Source organism: Balaenoptera ricei, chromosome 9, assembly GCF_028023285.1.
Source record: "Balaenoptera ricei isolate mBalRic1 chromosome 9, mBalRic1.hap2, whole genome shotgun sequence".
Taxonomy (NCBI): domain Eukaryota; kingdom Metazoa; phylum Chordata; class Mammalia; order Artiodactyla; family Balaenopteridae; genus Balaenoptera; species Balaenoptera ricei.
In genome coordinates, this window is record NC_082647.1 from 88,556,017 (window position 1) to 88,571,451 (window position 15,435).

Sequence of the window (15,435 nt, forward strand, 5' to 3'; positions counted from 1 at the left end):
TTGGCAGGCGGATCCTCAACCACTGAGCCACCAGGGAAGCCCTGACTGCATATATTTTTTATAGCAGAGCTGCCTCATTATTCCTCAACCTTCGTTTCCCTTGTAAGTTAAGGGAAAAGAAGGGCACATTGTACGTTTGGGTGTTGCTGTGAAAGGAGACGGGTTTTTCTGTGTGATTATGTAATTTATATCTGTACTTTCGTCCTCAAACCCCATATGTGCATAGGATGCTGGATTGTAAAATAGTTTATTCATAAACTTCCTGAAAAAAAAATTTAAGCCTCTTGTAAAATATAAATATTATACATTTTAAAATGAATGTTGAAGCAATTTGCTTTATTTTACCAAAATGCAAATAGACAACACTCTAATGATTCCATTCTACTGAATTTGTACCCAAAGAAACATCAAAATTGGGGCCATATGTTCATGGCACGGGATAATCAGATAAGAATAAAATAGTAGGAGGTTCTGGTTTGTCACAAACTAATTATACATCCTTATGAGTACAGAAATTAAGAATTTCCAGACCTGCTTTTTAAAATATTTTTAAATTAGCTGTAACAAATCAAATTACTGAAATTTTTGGTTATATTAAATTCAAGCATGAGCCTATAGACACAGCACGAGAAATGTAATTATGAACAGACATGTCCACCAGTCGCTAGTAGTAACAATTACTATTTACACGTATTTTCTCTTGTGATATGTTAAACATTCTGTCTTTGGTTCCTACTTTTAACACAATTTTAAATTAGCACACTAAAATAATAGTGAAAACTTTACATTTATAAGTGATATAAATTCTCTGAAATTTAATGTCTCATCTGCTGAAATATAGTTACACTACCTTAGAAGTTTTTGAGAATTCAATGAGATAATGTATTGATATATGAAAACACCTCTCACTTTGCTTCATGCATAATAGAAGTTTCTTTTATTTTTAAGCTACAGTATATGGTAATATTTTATCTTTATTGTCTTCTGAAAATTTCAGCGGCTCCAAATTCACATTCATTATAACAGCCTGGAATATCTTTGACCTTTATCATTCAGGCTATTTTTTTTTTTCTATTTATTAGGGAGCTCCACAAACTATTCTTTGCAAATCATTATTTCTGAAGCCATTCTCTGAGGTGTGAGCATCTGCTAGCTGCTAACAGAGGGTGCAGCTGTTGTTCAGGAGACCGGCTGTGTTGTGTTGCCAAGCAACTGCTGCAAACCAAATCCCTGGGCAGGTTGCTTGCCCAGGCGCACCTGCCTGCCGACCCAGCTATTTATTTAATTAAAAATCTGTTCCTGTGCAACAGCTTGGCCAGAAAGGCAACAGCAGCCATCGATTACAACTATATTAAATGATCTACCCATATTGTTTCACTGACTATTCATTGCAAACCGAAGGTGTCTCAGACCACCCCCACTTACTCTTAATGACTTTTCAAAAAGTGTGTTAAGAGCAAAGAAGAGATGGATTCTATGTGCATGTCAGAGAAACTGAAACCAATTTGTCAGGCACATCACTACCTGTAATCAAACGTGCCAAAATAAAATGTTTCATCAATAAGAGAGCTTCTAACAAGGCATTACGGCATTTTTGTGTGCAATGGGGAAGAAAAGGATGTAAAATATGTATTTGCTGTTAATTGGGAATTTGGAAAGTCAGTGTTTTCGTAGACCAAGTTGTTTTTTCCTTTCAATTAAAAAAAAAAAAAAACACTTCAGGTGCCTTAGAGTTCACTCTTAGATTACACTGGTTTTCTCTTCTCATTCTGCTCTCCGCATTTTCAAAATTTACAGTGGCTCTTTTATGTCAACCAGATGACATTAGGAATGAAACTGTCAAGAATTAATACCAGCCATTGCAATTTCTTTTAAAAACCACAGGGAGTCTTGGCAATACTTATATACATGTCAACTGTGCTCTGTCCTTTGAAGCTCATTCCAGCTCCTCTTAGGCACAACTGGCTCCTATAAGGATTTTAAGAGAAAAACATAAAGGTTTTGGTTGTGATCGCCTTACAGATTTATTTTTAATACCTGTGAAGGAAAGACTTAGAAGTGGGACTCCAGTAACTGAAGTATTCCTCATTTTTATGGCAACTATTAAAGTCAAGAAAGGTCTTTATTAAGAATTCAATGTTTGCTATATCACCAAGAGCAGCAGAAATTATTATTAAAAAGCCTAGAATTCTCTTTGAGTGATGTATAAATTACATGTGCAAAGGAAGCTTGTTCTCAGAAAAGGTACTACATAAAATATAAGTAATGATAATTTGATATTAACTGAAGCTCACATTTAAAGACTATAAGAAAGTGTTTTTTAATAATGTATGTGTGTGTCTTTTATTTTTTTATTTGTGTCTTATTTTAAAATGAGAGTGTTTTAAAGTTGGGATAAAAGTATAAAAAGTTCTGCCAACAGACATATCAGAGATCTCCCTTGTTTAATTCATTTTATATTTTTACTCAGATATACAACTCATAGACTTCTGTTTTCACTATCTGCTGCTTTTCTATGCCATATTTATATTTATATTTTCATTGTTGACATAGAAGTTATGTCTATTGATTGTATAGACAATGTTTAATCTTATTAAGTGTCTTACACCCATAAGGCACTGAAATTTCACAATACCTACTTCCAAGCAAATGTCAAAGGAGGATCTTCTATGAATTTATCTGGTTCAATCTTCTTTTTATTCTACAAAGAGTTTTACCAATGAAATGTCTACTTTTGTAGACACTAGCATCTACCAGTCATACAATTCTCCATACTATGCCTACTTACAGTATTTTTTGCTTTTTTTTCCTTATTCCTTTTCCTTCTAATGAAATAACACATACACTTAATCTTCTACTGGATGTAAGTTGGGAGCCCAAAAGTCATTTTAAATCTAAAACAGATACAATGTTTTCAGTCTAGATTGATGACTCCTAACCATACAGAGAAACAATATTTAATCAGATATTTCTTTTTTAAACCTGAAGGCTATTAACTGGACCATCACTGAGTTTAAGATAATAAATGCATGTGAAAATGTTGCTCTCATATCAAGTTCCCAAGCTTTAGTATTTTTTCTGCTTCAGCATACTCATTCAAAACCTACCCATTCTTCAAAGCCTGGCTAAATATCATCTCCTTTGTGAAGGCATATCTTTTCTAGTGTGTCGTGATTTCCCCTTTTCATCTGGTATTTAACATTTATGTCTGTATGTCTTGATTCCTTGAACTGTTGATTGAAAATTATACTATACATTCATGCATTCAACCAGTTGTAAGCCAGGGATTGTGCTGAAAATGAAAAGGTAAATTACTTCACAAATCAAATATTTCAAAACTATAACTGAAATTATTTACTAATTTGATTAGTAAATTGCTAGATCATTGATAGAGAACAGAGATCACAAGAAAAACTATAAAGAGATTACATTTCGGTGTCTGGAAGTGGTACTGTACTAATGACTCTGTTTCCAAAATCTATATATCTACCAGACAGATCCTCTTAAAATTCCCAAACCTGAACATGAAATTGCTCTCTAAATTTGCTTCTCCATGCTCAGTGTCAGTGTCATCATCATCACCGAGTTGCTCCTTCCAGAAAATCTAGAAATCATTCTTACCATTTTTCTGCTAGCTCACAGATTGCATTTGTGAAAAAAAAAAAAAAGACTGCCTTTCATTAACATCTGCTGTCCATCCTTATTACTACCAAATAATTTTAATAGTCTCCTAACAGTCTCTCTGTTTCCCGTCTTGATTCTCTTTATGGACACTGCGTGTCACTAGACAAATCTTTCTGAAATACACATCTTGTCAAATTACCTGCTTAATCTTTCAAAAGCTACTTATTGCCTACATATCAAATCTGAAATCCCTACTATAGCATTCATGACCTTCCAAGAACTGGTCTTCATTTTAAATGTCTAACTCAAAATTACTGGCTTCATCAGGCTCTGCCTAATCCCTCCAGCTGTAATTTAACACCCCATCCTGTGTGTATCCCACAAACCTCAATTATACTCCTGTCATAGCACTTACCATGATTTAATAGTCTTACTGAGACTCAGTAAATACTTGTTGACTGATTATAATCTCTTCAACATTCCAAGACTGTGACAGCTTCATCCTCTTCAATTCTTCTTTTGTCACCTGAAATTATATCCTTATTACCGACATAATGCAAGAGACATGGAGTCTTGTAATAAATAATGGAATGAGTATGTTTTAATATAGAGGGATAGAAGTGGTTAACACTAAGAATAATTTGGTTACTCTTAGGATTTATGACAATACTTCCCAAACCTATAAAATTACCAGAATATTGGGAAGCTTTATTTAAAAAATAAATTTTTCATAACACCAATATATACCTTCTGAATTAGAATTAAGAAGGCTTCTCAGGTGATTCTAATGATTAGCCAGCTTTGTCAATCTTTAGAGGAGGAGACCTAGTAGAATAAGTATTAATATTTTGTGAGGGTATAGGGATTTTATTTCTTGTCTCCTATCCCCACATTCTGGAGCCTGGCATACATAAACTCTAATACAAAAGGCAATCCCGTATAAGATCTTGGCTAGATATGGACACCCTTTTAACATAATTTACAAAAGTTATGTTAACAGGACAGTAACGTGTGAGCGGTATAATTTTATTTTTGATACGGCATCTGGAGCCCTGATCACCATGGAGGTTCCTGTTCCTCCAGGCCTCATCCTCAGGACCTGAAGCCCCATGAGTACTGCTCCCCTGTCACTCTTTCCAGAGCAGAACAGGATCAAGTAGTGATTTACTGCCAATCCAAGATGAAGGCAGGGTCTTAGGAGATTTATAGGGTAAGAAGTTGGATAGGAAGCAAAAAAGAGAGAAAGCAGTTAGGGCATGCAGCTCTCTGCCCTTGAAGGCCCTCTTCCCAACAGGGGCCAGTTTTGTTTTGTTTTTTTTAATCAGTCATCAATTTTATACACATCAGTGTATACATGTCAATCCCAATTGCCCAATTCAGCACACCACCATCCCCACCCCACCGCGTTTTCCCCCCTTGGTAGGGACCAGTTTGATATCTTAGAAAAACTGCTCTTAAATCTCTACCACACTATAGATTCAGTAAGGGTTGAATTACATTGTTTACACCTAAAATTAAAAAAAAAAAAAAAGAAAAGAAACAAAAAGAACGCATTTAACATTTGCAGGATTTTATTATGTGCTCAATGAGCTAACAAGAAACTATTTTGCTTACCAAGTATAGCAGCCATTCCTTACACAGTAGAGTTTAGTGTCAGAGAGATACATAATGATGCAGTGTTTTTGTGAGTGTTTATTCTATGTTCCTTTTCTAGAGCTAAGCTCTGTGATAGACTGCAGGATCAAAGATGTATAATATATGATCTCTATTCTCAAGGAACTCACAGCCAGAGGAAAATCCTGTTAGAAAACAAGCAATTACAGTTCCCTATGTTAAGTATCATGGTGGAGACTGGAGGCTTGATCTGTGACTTCAGTGGAAGGATGTACCGGAATTTTTCTGATGGAAAAGAATAAGGACATTTCCAGCAATGGACGTTGAGGACATAAAGACATGAGGGTATTAAATAGCATGGTGGTTTATGAGAAGCGATTAGGAGGCTGTATATATAGCACCGAGTAGAAGAGCATAGGCTTGGGATCATGTGGCGATAGGAATCCTCGCATCTGCTACTGACAGTGATACTACAGCCTTGCCTGACTTTGTCTAAGTTTCCGTTTCTTCTCCAGTGAGATGAGGGTTATTTAACAATACATCTGTCATAGAGTTGTTGTTAAGTTTCTTATTATGTATGTAAGGTGCTTAACACAGTACCTAGCAGTGCTTAGCAAAGTATGACAAATAATAACTTAATAGTAGTTCAGTATGGTTGGACCAAGGAGTACATAGAAATGAGTGATGGAATTTGAGTCTGAATTTATACATGACCAGATCAAAAGTGGCCTTACACCAATGCTAAAGAAAATCACTGCATCCTCAAATCATACTAAAATATCTTTTGTCCTTTTATGTCTTGCAATGGAATATAATTGATTTTGAGTGTTTCCCCTGATATTTACAACCAGCAAATACCTCAAAGAAAAGAAGCCTCAAAGAAAAACCCAAAATGGATGTGTTTTTTACAGTGTTGTGAAGTATATTTATACAAACAGCTCAGAAAAAATGTATCTATAAAGAAAATCTGCACTGGTAACAGACCTCAGGGTAAGTAAATAAGAAAATGGTAATATAACCCCCCTTTCACCATATGTTATTGTATGCCTAACATAAAAATCAATAAACAAAGAACACATGCAATTATACAGGCTTCATGTGATTTGCTGTTGATGCTGTTCTTAAAATTCAGAGGAACACATGACCCACAGTTTCACTTACTTAAATGTCATTTGTATTACCATCAGGACAGGAAATACACGCGCCTCTGTCGTTTGAGGATGTGACCCTCTCGCTCATGTGACATGTAGTTCACTTTAAAATTTCAAACACTGGACCTTTTGTTAGACTCATGCAAGGGCTTCCCTTTCCTTCCACTTCCTGCTGCTTTTGTTTTACTTGTATTTAATCTATTCCCACCTTCCACCTCAAGATGCAAGAATATTATGAATTAACATAAATAAATTTAGCAAAAGAAAAAAATTTAACCAGAAATATGTATGAGAATTGTCACCTGTTCAGAGATTATGGAAGTGTACTACAATAGGAAAAAAAAATGTGTTTTACTCCTATTTTGCCCATTAAATGAAATTAAGCAACTATTTAGCCTATATGGGTTTGAGTTACTACACCTAGAAAAGAGGTCACTTAAATAGTTGTACTCTAAAATCTACCTCAGAACTAAGGCTTTTTGACTGCCATAATTTTATTTATAAGTCAAGTGTGTTCTAGTGAAACATAAAAATACCATTGAAAAACCAACAAAATGGGTGTGACTTAACACCACTGAAAAACTAACGAAAGTATCAGTATTCTTTAAAAGGGGTATATCAGTAATAAAGTAAAGGTAATAATTAAGTCAAGGTTACTTACTGTAGAAGTAATGGAATAAACAAACCATAGGACAGTAATTTCCTTGGGGGATACATTTTAATTACTCTGAGTGACACTAAAAGGCAAAACAAGTTCTCACTTATTAGGAGGTTTCTAAATCCTTCTTTTGAAAAGAAGCAAAGAGGTCAAGTGATTTAGAGTCACTCTGAATGAACATTAATAGTTTTTCAGCTACTCGTTATACATCTCCTATCTTTAGTAACTGTATCCTGATTTTTCTCTGGGAAACACTTTGAAACAGTTCAAATGTTTCTCGAAGGAGTGAACTCTACTTCTCTGTCCTAAACACCATCATATTCCACTTGTCCTTGAGATTATATTAGGGTGGGTATCTCGCCTACATAGTCAAATCACAATAAATCCCAGGACTTTTATTGAAACACAGAAAAAATACCATATCCTGTTCATAGCAGAGGGGCATTGAATAACGGGGAGCAGAAGCTGCCAAAGGCCACCACCCGTGTCTTCTTGAGTAAAGTACCATGAAAAGAAAGAATTTAGGCATTTATTTCACAGAACCACTGACAAATCAATTTTATGTCAAAAAACTCCTCAATTATGCAAGAAAAATGAAATATAGATGGTAAATATAATTTATTCATATATTTTGTTTATTTTACATTTTCAGATATATGCAAAGAGTTTAATGTTGAGGTCAATTCAGTATAAGATGCCATTGCTTAGAACAGTATGTGCAATACAGTAGATATGCTTCCATATCTTGGCTATTGTAAATACTACTGCAGTGAACGTAGGGCTGCATATATCTTTTCCAATTAGTGTTTTCATTTTCATCAGATAAATACCAAGGAGTAGAATTGCTGGATCATATGATAGTTTTATTTTTAATTTTTTGAAGACTCTCCATACTGTTTTCCACAATGGCTGTACCAATTCACATTCCCACCAACGGTGCACGAGGGTTCCCTTTTCTTCCCAACACTTGTTATTTGTTGTCTTTTGATAATAGCCATTCTGACAGGTGTGAGGAAATGTCTAATTATGACTGTGCCTTTCCCTGATGATTAGCGATGTTGAGCATCTTTTCATCTTTCTGTTGGCCACACACATATGACCATATGGCATATAGTTGTTCATAGTAATCTGTTTGATCCTTTGTATTCCTTTGGTGTCAGTTTTAACTTCTTTTTTATTTCTGAGTTGATCTGAGGCCTCTTTTTTTTCTTGATGAGTTTGGCTAAAGGTTTATCAATTTAAAAAAAAATATTTTGAAAGAACCAGCTCTTAGTTTACCTGACATTTTCTTGCTCTCTCTTTTTTTTTTAAAGCTTCTGTTTCATTTAGTTCTGGTCTACTCTTTATGATTTCCTTCCTTCTAGTCACTTTGGGTTTTGTTTGTTCTTCTCTTTCTAGTACCTTTAGCTGTAAGGTTCAGTTGTTTGAGGTTTTTCTTGTTTCCTGAGATAGGGGTATATTGCTTTAAACTTCCCTCTTAGAACTGTTTTTGCTGCATCCCATAGATTTTGGATTATTGTGTTTCCATTTTCATTTGTCTCCAGGTATTTTTAAATTTCTTCTTTGATTTCTTCAGTTATCCATTGGTTGTTTAGTAGCATGTTGTTGAGCCTACACATGTTTGTGGGTTTTGCAGTTTTTTTCTTGTAGTTGATTTCTTGTCTCATAGCATTGTGGTCAGAACAGATGCTTGTTATGATTTCAATCTTCTTAAATTTTCTGAGATTTGTTTTGTGGCCTAGCATGTGATCAATCCTGAAGAATGTTCCATGTGCGCTTGAAATGAATGTATGTTCTGCTGCTTTTGAATGGAATGTTCTATATATATGTATTAAGTCAATTTAATCTAATGTTTCATTTAAGGTCAGTGTTTCTTTATTGATTTTCTGTCCAGATGATCTGCGCATTGATGTAAGTGGGGTGTTAAAGTCCCCTACTGCTATTGTGTTACTGTCAGTTTCTTCCTTTGTGCTGTTAATATTTGCTTTATGTATTTAGGCGCTCTTATGGTGGGTACATAAATATTTACAATTGTTATATCTCTTTGGGTTGATCCCTTGATCATTTTGTACTGTCCTTCTTTGTCTCTTACTACAGCCTTTGTTTTAAAGTCTATTTTGTCTGATATAGGTATTGCTGCCTTGGCTTTCTTTTCGTTTCCATCTGCATGGAATATGTTTTTCCATCCCCTCATTTCAGTCTAGGTTTCTCTTTAAATCTGAAGTGAGTCTCTTGTAGGCAGCATACATACGGGTCTTGTTTTTGTATCCACTCAGGCACTCTATGTCTTTTGACTGGAGTGTTTAGTCCATTTACATTTAAAGTAATTACTGATAGATATGTACTTATTGCCATTTTCTTCATTGTTTGGAGGTTGTTTTTGTGGTTCCTTTCTTCCTCTTTTGCTCTCTTCCCTTGCATTTTGATGACTATCTTTGGTGTTATGTTTGAATTTTTTTCTCTTTTTTGTGTGCATATCCATTGCAGATTTTTTATTTGTGGTGTGATTCATATATGTGTGTGTGATTATTTTAAGTTGCTGCTCTCTTAAGTTTAAACACATTTTAACAACCCTGCATTTTTACCCACCCACCATGTTTACTGTTTTTGACATATTTTACATCTTTTTGTTTTGTTTGTCCCTTAACTACTTATTATGGATATAGATGATTTTATTACTCTTGTCTTTTAACCTTCCTACTAGCTTTGTATGTGGTTGAATTTTTTCCTATTAAAAATAATCAAATTATAATTACTCTGCATTGATACAGTAAGGTTTACATTTTGCATTTTACATAGAGCAGCTTTACATTTTAAAGCCCTCAGATCCTTGGACTTCCAGAGTCCTTGGTCTGAATTTACAGGTTATATATTATGTACACCTTATGTAATCACTGTATCTTTTTCAGTTTTGCATAATGGTATAGATATATCTGTATTTATTTCAAGGAATAGAATTTAATAGCATATTCAGCTATATCATTTACTGTGGAATAATAATAATTTTCCCAATTGTGAAATAACTGATCCAAAAATTTATCTTAATTTTGAACCAATTTAATAAAAATTCAGTAGAAAGTGCTGCCAGATAACAATCAGATATTTTGTTAATTTATGCACAAATTCAGCAGAACTGATGTTACCATATATCATAAATTATACTTATCTTGACTTTTAGCCAAATTTTCTATGATAACTACCAGGTAATATTAAATAATTCGACTTTTCTCTAGTATCAATGTATTATCATGTGTGTTGTCATGTTATACATGACATAAAATCTAGACAGTGACATCTACTTTGACTATAGAGGTAAATTCTCTGTACTGCTATGGAGCTGAAACCAAAGTGGTCATCCAACAGACTTAACAAGAACGATAAATCATTGTCAAAAATCCAATTGAAATTGTGTTATTTCTTGATATTAGTACTGTTTCTTTAGAGTACATTTATAAAAAAAAGAAATCATAAAGTATCATTATTGAAAAGTTTTGTTCAGTAATTTTTTAAAATAAATTAATGAGTTTGACTAGAAAATATTCTCCTTACAAACGAGAATAAGGATGCTGTAATATATATAGTAGAATTATTGGAATTTAGCTAATTATTATAATTTAAAAATGATTTGTCCAAAAAGACCTTTCCAGCCCTGGTATTCATTATTATAATCCACTTTTAATTAATTCCTTGGGGCTCAAGTTTTTTTTTATACTGTCTTATCAACTGAAAAAACATTCCTTATATATGGTGGTCAGGAATTCTATTTCCAAACTCCATTCACCATTCTAATTAGCTTGCTTTTACAGAAGGAAAATGTGAAATCTTGTATACCCTGAATAAAATAAAATAAAAAGAGTATAATTCTTTTAAAACTGACTCTCCTCCTAGTTAGTTAAATATCTGATTAAAACTCTATGAAGGAAATGGGCATTAGGAATTAGTGAGGGTTCTTTATAGCAATGGTTGAAATTATAAAAGATAGAGGCAGAACAAGTCTTGGACATATGATCACATCATATTCCAGAAGTATCAATTTATTGAATAAATCCCCTGTGGTTCCTGTGTCCCACCAAGAGAAATGGCAGTTAGTAAAATCATCCATTTTAGGGTGGTTCCTAAGTAGCTGAGAGTGCCGGATTTTATTTGCTGCCTTTCTAGGTATGCCAAGATCACCTTAGCTTTTAACAAAATAGAGACAGTTTTCAAGAAAAGAGTCATGGGCTCCCCTGGTGGCACAGTGGTTAAGAATCCGCCTGCCAATGCAGGGGACATGGGTTTGAGCCCTAGTCTGGGAAGATCCCTCATGCCGCGCAACTAAGGCCGTGCACCACAACTACTGAGCCTGCACTCTAGAGCCCGCAAGCCACAACTACTGAAGCCCACACGCCTAGAGCCCGTGCTCTGCAACAAGAGAAGCCACCACAGTGAGCCCATGCACCACAACGAAGAGTAGGCCCCGCTTGCCCAACTAGAGAAAGCCTGCGCACAGCAACAAAGACCCAATGCAGCCAAAAGTAAAATAAATAAAATGAATTTTTAAAAAAATTCAACTTAAAAAAAAAAGTCATCAAGACAGCCAAATATTTCTAGACACTAAATCAACATAAGAACCAAGAAATGGTCATCTGATTTAGTGATGTGGAAATTGTTGATTTCCTTGGCAACTGCAATTTCAATGGAATTGTTGATGGGAAAAAGCCAGATTGCAATGGGTTGAGAAGTGGGTGGGAGATAAGAAAGAATTCATTATGAGTGTAGAAAACTCCTTCAAAGTGTTTTGTTATGAATCAGGATGAAAAAGATAGCCAGATGAGGGTTAGGGGACTAAAAGAGAGTTCTTTCATTATTTTTTAAATGGGAGCATTTTTAAATGCTAATGGAATAAAAGCAGAAAAAAAGAAGTTGAACTAGAAGAGAGAGGTCAATGTAGCAATTTCCCTGAGAAGGGGCAGAAGACTCTCAGGTAGGAAAAATGACATCACTTCCAACTTTAACAGAAACAAATGCCCAAGTGTTTATATGGGCACGTGTACTAATCCACTGGCAGAAGGTTGAGGGCTTTTCCTTCTAACAGCTTTCAGTCTGAAATAGCAGAGAAGATACCTGTTGAACATGATGTAGGAGATGGGGGAAGTGGCACCATTAAAAGCTCAAAAAATAAATTTTATAGAAGTGGAGAACTGGGGAAAAAAACTGACTTTATTTTTTGAGTTGGGCAGTGTTACCAGCACAGCCAATATTAACACTTAAACAACAACAACAAAAATCAAACCTTAATCTAATTAAATCTCTATGTCATCTCACAGGAACTATGAGGGATACAAGGACATGTTTAGTGATATCAAGAAAATGTAATTAGCCAAGGTCCATGGTGTATGTGATACAATTTCTTCAACAAAAAACAGCAGTTTTAAAGGGTAAAGGAACACTGTTTTTAATACAACTAGGAAAAATTGAGCATTAGTGGGGTACTAGATCATTTAGGATTACTATTATTTTGTTAGGTGTAGTATTAATAGTGTATTTATTTAGAAATGACTTTATCTCAGAGGTATGGGAAAGTATGAGCAAAAAGATATGATGTCTGAGATTTGTTTTGAAATTTGTCAGCAAAAAAAAAAAAAAAGCAGAAATAGAAGAAGCAAGAAGGGCAAAAATGCCAGTAATAAATGTTGATAAATAATGTGGAGACAGAAATCCTGGGCATCTCTTTCAAGATGTTTTGTTGTGAAGAGAGAAACTGTGAGGTAGCTGGAAAGGATGTGGAACAAAGGGGATTATTTATTTTAAGTGGTACTCAAGCATGTTTGCCTGCTGGTAGAAATATCCAGTAGATAGGAAGAAACCAATTATATAAGAAGGAGAATAGTAATGGGCATGAAGTTGCTGAGGTGAGAGACGATGGCATCCAGAGCTCAAGCAGAGAAGTTAAAAGTTCATCTTTGATAAAGGGAGGGAGCCTTCATCCACAGCAACAGAGAAGATAGTGTGACTGTGTACAGATGTAGGTAGGTTCTTACTTGTGGGAGGAATTCAGAGTTCCTCAGTGACTGCTTCTTATTTCACAAGTCTAAGGTGAGATAGTAAGATTAAGGAAGCAGTGAGGAAGACATTTGAAAAGAAAAGAGAAATATGAAATAGTCCTGGAAACCCAGAAAGTGCTTTTCAGTGGGATCTTTCTTCTAACGAGTCTCGATAAAAGCGTCTGTTTATATATTAATGAAGGTTGTGATGTGGTCATAAAGGGAATGAGTACCATGTTTCTTAGATTATTTTCCTGTGAAATCACTTTACTTGACTTTTGAGAGAATCTGGGTAGTGAACAATTCTCAGTCATAGACTCTCATAAGGCTACTTACTTGCAGATAATCAAGCAAATGAAGAAAGAAAGGTATTTGTGACACTCATGCCACCGGGCGCTTGTGCCTCTCATTAGCCTTCAAAACTGTATCAGCTGTTCAGACAGTGAGGTTCCAAGTGGCTTTCTGTAGGAAATGCTACTGTAGATGCAGTGTCTTTCTTCACCTTCTTTGAAGATGTATCCTTTTAAAATCTCTGTAGAAGGAGAGGAGAGTGATTAAAGGGAATACACAAATGACACAATGGAACTTCGTTAGCATATCTGAAACCAGGCTGTGTTCTCTCTGTGCCACGTAGCACATATCATGTGAAATAATAATAGATTAACACAACATCCTGGTGGAAGTGGGAGTTTGAAGGCCAATTAGACAAAACACTTTTTTTTCTAATGTGTCAAAACAGTGTAAGTGGCTGTGCTAAATAAATTCATGCTGGTGCACTGCTGTGAAAATTGAATGATTAATAACCTTCAGTATTATTCCTGCTTCGTTTAAGACAGAGTAGACTAATGATTAGATATCGTGCAGCGATACCCTTCTATATGGATATTGCAAATTCCACGTTAATTCTCTGCTTTCTATGTGTCGTATATTCCCCCCGATTTGCTTTTGTCCATTCTGAAAATTAATATAAAACCTCAGGCCCTAGACTTGAAATAAAGTAAGCTTTGAAACTATAACCTAAAATGATTTTGCTGTGTGGAAGCGTGTTACTAATGAATTCAGCGTGCCCGAAATGCTCCCAAAATTTTGGGCCAAATTAATGTAGGAATATATATATTTATTTGTTTCTACCTGTAATGCTTGCTCCATTGTGACTTGATTAAAAAAAGTCATTTTAAGGAAAAAATGAATTAAAAAATACTTTATCTGCATCAAAAAGGTAGTGCTTTATCATGGCTCTTTATGATTTAAAGTTTTTATAAAAATATTAGTGTTATTGAGTCTTTCAATTTTACAGTGACTTTCATTAATATATTGACTGTTTCCTTTATGTGGATTCAATGAAATTATGAAGAAATAAAGGATAAATATTAACCCTTGTGGTACCTTCGTCATCTGGACACACTTTGTTTTCTTTGAGAAGGTTTTCTTGATATGGGATACAACTAAATTTTTAAAATTATGTGGTAAAATGTTTATAAAATGCTATATGTCATGTTTCTTAAATTGAATGTGCATATATAATTTAGTTTTTTCATCATCCACTCATTGCAAGAAAATGATGTGAAACAAACAAAACTAGATATAATCTTTGCTAATCTCCTTACAGGAGAAATCTGCAGTGACTTAACCAGCATATAGATTAATAGTCTCATTTCAAAGTTATTATATGGAAAATTGGAGTTTTGACATGCCGAATAAATATTTAAAAACTGAAGTTAATAAATGGCATTTTATTTAGCATTTTTAATGAAGTGATATAATCAACAATAGGTAATCACTTAGACACTTAGAGTTAGAAGAATTATAAAGCCCCAGAAGCCAAATCAGTTCATTCAGAGCTTTGCTAGATAGAACTGCTCTCATTTGCATACTGATATAAGATACTCTTCTTTCCTTCATAATTTTAGTTTACAAAAGCATATATTAAGTAAACAGATTGTATCAAAGTTAAATTTCTTGAATTAAATAATTGTATTGTGGTAATAAGAGAGAACAGCCCAATTCTTAGGAGACATTTGTCAAAGTACTGAGAGATGATGTGTAGTGCCATGATGTCTGAAAATTAGTCTTACTGTATAAATGTGTGTGTGCATGTGTGCATGCGCACCTGTGAGTGTATGGGGGAGGGGAGAGAGAAAGAGACTGACTGCTGTATCAAAAAGCACTAAACATGTGGCATTGACTTTGGGAATGAGTGGTCCAAGTTGGAAGAGCCTAGAGGAGACTGTTAGTAAGGGTTTGAAAATATCAGTGTGAGATGGAAAGAAAGGAGTCCTTGTTGTAGAGTAAAGGAAAGTTTGGTAATACTGGCACCTGCAATTAAAAAAAAAAAAAAAATAGAAAGTGTACCTAATTGAGTTTG

At 34.6% G+C, this 15,435-nt stretch overlaps 1 long non-coding RNA gene across 1 annotated transcript in view; it reads right to left on the reverse strand.

Moving 5' to 3' along the window:
• Positions 1-826: 826 nt before the first annotated feature.
• The window catches only part of LOC132371576 (uncharacterized), a 49,676-nt gene continuing 35,067 nt past the window's right edge, over positions 827-15,435 (reverse strand). Inside the window, exons 3-5 of the long non-coding RNA XR_009504886.1 lie at positions 13,407-13,602; positions 4,040-4,150; positions 827-1,968 (exon numbers count right to left, since the gene is read on the reverse strand). This is a non-coding gene — a long non-coding RNA (uncharacterized LOC132371576). The remainder of the gene's footprint in view (positions 1,969-4,039; positions 4,151-13,406; positions 13,603-15,435) is intronic.